This window comes from Mugil cephalus, chromosome 17 (assembly GCF_022458985.1).
Source record: "Mugil cephalus isolate CIBA_MC_2020 chromosome 17, CIBA_Mcephalus_1.1, whole genome shotgun sequence".
NCBI lineage: Eukaryota > Metazoa > Chordata > Actinopteri > Mugiliformes > Mugilidae > Mugil > Mugil cephalus.
In genome coordinates this window covers 9,382,177-9,388,176 of record NC_061786.1, presented here as the reverse complement: position 1 = coordinate 9,388,176, position 6,000 = coordinate 9,382,177, and positions in this window count along the sequence as shown.

Below are 6,000 nucleotides of genomic sequence, written 5' to 3'. Positions count from 1 at the left end.
CTTCTGCGCACTCCTATAGTTGGGTTCAAACTATGTGACCTTGAAACTGCACAACTGAGATAGAATTCAAGTATCAGTCATAACAATTGCTTTTTTTCCTTAACACTATACACTATACAGATTGAATCTGGGACACATCCCAACTAGTATCCGTCAACATTTTTACCTTATCTGCTATGAAGATCCATTTAACACTTAATTGCATTTTAGATATTACTAATAGCTATTTTCCTACTCTGAATGGGAGTTAAAGATATCAGTTTGTAAGTCCAACACACATAAAGGATGAGAGTAAAGCCATTAGTCCTACAACTGTCATTGTGGGACATCTGAAATGTTTAATTTGACTAAGAGCAATTGATCTAGGCACATCTCAAAGGTATTAACTGTGAAGACAGCTTGCCACGCTCATTAGCCATCGTGGGCGAGACTCGACACTTGATAGTCGTCTTGTTTTCTGCGACTCGTATTCAAGATTCTGAGATGAAGTGACCAATGTCTCTAGCTCATCTGAGACAAGAACATGATAAGCACGTCTACTGTTCAAAGCCCGTCTTCACCTGACAGTTGAAACCTTTGACAATCCTAACGACTGACTTTTTGGCAAGACCCACGTCATACAACTGCCATCTTTGAAATTTTTCCATACATGTCTATTTATTAGGTGTTGGCCATTCCTGCCCAGCCTTACATGTTGGATGGTTTGTTGCATGAAACAATTTGTTACACAGAACTGTCTGATAAACAAATTGCTGCTTCTCATTGCTGTGCCATGCTTGTAGTGGCTGCCAACAGATTCACATAGGACTTGAAGAGTTCAAACCATGGTGGTTTAACTATAAGTTCATGTTTGAGGCCAGACAAGACGGATTCTCGCATGATCTTCAGATATCCAGCTGCCACAAATGATAAATCCTCATTCGTCATGACACATCATCATTGACGTGTCCGGATATTACACCAACAGGTACACAACACAGTGAAGCGGAAGAGATGCTCAAGGACAGACAACCTGTACGGTCCTATTTATACAGCTGATGGATGGATCCACAGTGGCATTTTCTTTCCTTTTTAGGCATGACCAAACTCAATACAACCAGTATCATTTCCATCGTTGTTTGCTTCTATTCTCATCTCCAGTGTTTTGTTTCTGGCTCCCTCCTCCCCAGTAATACAAGTTATGTAAACTGTCAGTCGGTGAGAGTGTAGTCTGTCATGTGTTTCAGCCAAATGTCAATAAGAATTTAGGACTCTACGCTCCTAATATGACAATAGCTGAAGCATTGGTGAAGCAAACATGTTGAGCTTTTAGAGTGCGGCTCAAAAATCTTTGTACAGAACAAAACCATTGCTGTGGACCGCCAAAGTAGTTACTTGCTTACTCTACAACCACCAAACTACCTCTGCTCTTTCTATGACCTGTACAGCCATTATAAGAACGAGCAATCACAGTGCATAGCCTGTACCCATTGCTATACACAGGCCTACACCCTATGACATGGGGTCCGTTGGGACTCCCATTTCCTTTGTTCAGTACACTCAGCTCTGACCGCCCAAATGACACAAGCCGATTCTGGCTAGCGCCCAAGGAATAGTAAATGGGCCGTGAAGTGGAAATCCTTAACTGCTTTGAAGAGTAGAGGGACATATCTTGAAAAGCTTTTGAGAGATTTACCTGTGTGCCCTTCCTTGACTCGCATTAGTCAGCATCAGTGTCAACCCCATTCATACACTGCACTGACAGTAGCATGTATTATTCATAAATAGGATGGGCAACTCAAGATTAAATTATGCAGTCACAATCGTCACTATCATTTTCAATCAACTCTTTAGGCTTATGGTAAGTGATACTGCAAATTTCCTTCTCATTCTTTCATTGCTATTCACTACCGGTGAATCACAGGGTGTGATAGAACAGTAATTATCTTCATCTTTGGAAGGAGGTTGGATCCTGCTTTGAAAAACTTGCAGCACTTTGAATGACAACCTCGTGATTAGAAACAAATGGCTAATTGCTACATGTTTACACTCACTGACTATAAACCCCAGCGCGATTACCTTGATTAGAGCTCTCCATGTATTTCTGTGCCAGCAGGACGATAACAACGACATGCTCGGTGTACAAATTAGTACAAAATTGTTACAGAAAAGTTGTTGCGGGTGGATTGGCGTGAGGTGAGATTGTGGCGTTATCTCTTGAGGTCTCTATCACTGCAGTGCTCACTTTCTATCTTGTGTCTGATCCGCTCCGTGATGCTCCCACCCTCTTCAATCATGTCTGAGAGTGCGTGGCCTGAAAACCTGATCAGGATGATGGAAAAAATAGTTATCTTTATATACGGATTACCCATTATATGAATAGATCCAAATACTGTATTTATGAAATTACACCATTATTACACTACTATATATCTTTTTTTGTTGAGAGATTGAATGCTGGTGCCATAGACTGTATATAAAGATGAATGACAAAGACAGAATATCTTCTGCCTGGTTGCTGGTTGCAGCATAGATTGAAGATCACTTTATTGATCCCCACAGGGAAATTGTTTTCTCCAAGAGTCTCAGGATAACAAAGAACATACATGAACCAGACATAGACATCATAAGATAAGAGATAAATAGAATAAATTGTGACTGAAATTACGTTAAGTTAATCATTATTTAGGAGATTCTTGTTACATGTTAATGCTAATGCTAAATGCTAGGTAACGCAACGTTAGTTGCCCGTTTCAGGGGTGTCCAAGCAGAAATTGCATTTACTACATTACCCTCCACAGTGGTTCCACTTAATTCTTGTAATAGAGGCTGTTGGAGAGGCTTCACTTGATAAAGACAGACCACACTTCATCCCCTCTGTGTCCTCCTTTGGTCAAATCATCCATCCAGTAAGTGAGAGTGTAGGGGTAGGTGAATGTAGTCCTGTCAGTCAGAGTCAGCTTTGTAAAATTGTATTAGTATTTTGTCTAAAATATGCGTTTTCCTCGTCCGTTCTTGCCAAAAACAGTTCACTTGAAATGTGCAAACCACCGTTTACAGGCAATAGTATTTGAGATGTGTTGCATCCAGTTAAGCCCCGCCCTCAACATTGTGAAGGGGTCTATACATTACATAAGAAAACTATTCTGTCTTTTCCTATGCGATTTCTCATTATTTCAGAATAAGTTCTTCTGCAGTAAACTGTCTGCTGAATCAGTGCTCACTAACTTAAATTAGACAGACAATGATAATGTTCCAGCTAGCAAGCTGAGTTTCTGGGGCAGAAAAATTAAGCCAACTTCGAAGTCCCTAAGAGAGCTCAAGAGATAACACCTAAATCTTACCTCACACCAAATGACCACTTGAGACTGCCTCCAAAAAGCGACTCAGTCCTCGTAGACTTTGGTGTAAAAATGGCCAGGCTGATACAAAAGTTGAATGACCACGACAACTCCACTCCTGGTTCACCTCTTTGCTCATTTTCAAATTAGCTGGGAGTTGGGGAGGTCGAGAAATGCCAAGTTGGCAGCATTTGGAGATTGAAAACTACTCTTCAAAAATCCCATGAATCATTATGGCCCCTCATTATGTAAAGTCAATGGGTGTCGCCCGCTAGCTAGAAAAGTAGCGGTTGTTAATCGTTCTAAATCTATAAAACGATAGTGTACAAATGTTAATTCCCCAGTCCTAGAAACTTACATTAAGTGGGAGGAGACATTTCCAATGCACAGAAATTGCAAATTAAAACACCAGCGCAACACGGCAGCACCCATTGACAAGACACTTTGAGGAAGTGGTGATGCATTATCCATCTGTTTTCACGTGTGGTTGTTATCAGTCATATGTCATCGTTAGCGGGCCGTTAGCTCAGTTTAGCATAAAGAATAATAGAGGAACTGCCTGCCACAAAACTGTGGTTAAATTTTTTATTTGAAATAAGATATATAAGTGATAAATATGTTTATTTATACCAATTTTCTTCTCATTTCAATCAATCATTCAAGCCAGAAAGCAGTCAGCTAGGCACAAAGACTGAAAACAATTATAACTTTCTGCACAGGTTAACCAAGGAATTTGTTGATGGTTGTAGTTTTATCTCCAGCACCAGGCCAACCATATCTCCTGTGAAGATAATCTAATGCGTACACAGCAGATTACTACTTGTAGGTTCATGCAATACATCCCGTTATATCTGAATAATCGACAGAAAAGTCAACTTTTCTCTACTGTACTGAATGACTGTTGGCAAATGATTTTGTATTTGTATGCAGAAGAAGCTAAAATTTACAGTTTAAAACCGGATTATCTGTGAGTCATAAATGCATGCAGACTTTCCAGTCACTGAACGCACTGTATTATCAAAAGTTTATCAGCACACACCAATTCGAGCCTTTCGCACAACCCTCTCAATTCTCATGCGTCCTCTGCAGCGATGTTTGGCCCGGCGTCAGAGTTGGATGTGTACTTGAATTGTCCCCTGCCTGATCAGCGCAATCGAACACCCGTGGAGTACGAAGCAGCCTGTTCAGCTCCATCCTGCCCCTCGCTCAGCACTGCTCGCCTCCCATCACTGTCTGTCTGCACTGCTGGCCCTCCTGGCCCTGCAGCATTCTGTTACTCAACAGACACGGGCTAAAATGCCTTTGTTTGACCTTGAACATGTAACAGATCCTCAAACAAGAACCTAAGATCTAGTCCCCTGTTGGAATCCCAAGGACGAGACAGTCCATTAAACCGGAGAGGTTGTTCTGAGGTACCTGTGAGATGCTCAAAGCATTAATAGATTATTTAATCTATCAGGATTTCTGTACAACAAGAAAGTTTGTGGTTTTGCTTTCATGTAGAACACTGCTTTGGCAGAACCCGCTTTCAAAGTGATGGACACTTTGAACATTAGACACGTTATTTTTTTTGTACTGGGGCTGTCTGAGTCTGTCTGTGTTATGAAGATGAATTAAAAAGGAGTTGACAGAAGGAGCTCTTTTCCCTCCGAGACCAATAGTGAATGAAGAGTTTCCCACCCATACGTTAGAAACTAAGTCTCTCTGAAAGGAGCCACAGTCCAGCATGAATGTCCTAGAAAAACAAGAGAAAGAAACCTCAGCAACTGCCAGTTTAGATAACCTAGATCTATCAATCTATCTATCAACACAACAGGTTTAGACGATGCAGATATGATGAACGGTGGTCAGTGTGTGATTCAAACAGGCTCCCTCAGGTCCCCAGCTGGTAAGGGTCAGTGACACCAATAGATTTAACGGTTTTCCCCCGATCCAAACAGACTCCTCATCGAAGCTTCCTTCAGGCTGCAATCAGGTTTATTCAGGTCTGACGACCGCCCTGACAGCTGTAACGATCTACAGCCAGCGAGACTGAAAAACAAACCTCACGATGGTCCACACCTCCTGGTTACTTCTGAAAATGCGTTTCGTCTTTTTTCAGTCTTCATTCACAGAATTCTGTCCCTCTCTCTGTCGCATACACAATCGCACGTGTTGAACTCTGGTGATGGAGAGTACGCTTCAGGGAGGAACAGATCTGTTAAAGGAGCGAATGCCAGCACTGCAGTGCGTATTAACTGAGGACACAGGGTTTTATGTTAGTGTTCACAGATAAACAGTAGCGCTCCCGTATTTTTCTGCTATTTTGAGATTTTTTTTAAAAAGTATGTCAATAGTAAATTGAGGGGGAATGATGGAATGTGCTTCTCATCACAATCACAACCTCCATTTTTTAAAACATTTTTTGTTACTTTTCTTTTTGTCTAAAAAGCCAAAATCTGTCTTTTCAGGGACAGGCGCTTACTGCTTTTATACTGAACTGAATATCCATGTGTTTAGACTATTGATCAGACAAAATCTGAAGCCATCAAGCTGGCACTAAGTAGCATCTTTCTATAAATCCTTACGACAAAGTGGCGATTCGGCATCGTGAAAGCGCAATCACGCAAATTGGCCTCTTTTCCCCTCATCTCAGCGTGTTTAGTCATTTAGGTCTTGTTTGTTGTGCGATGTTGCATCA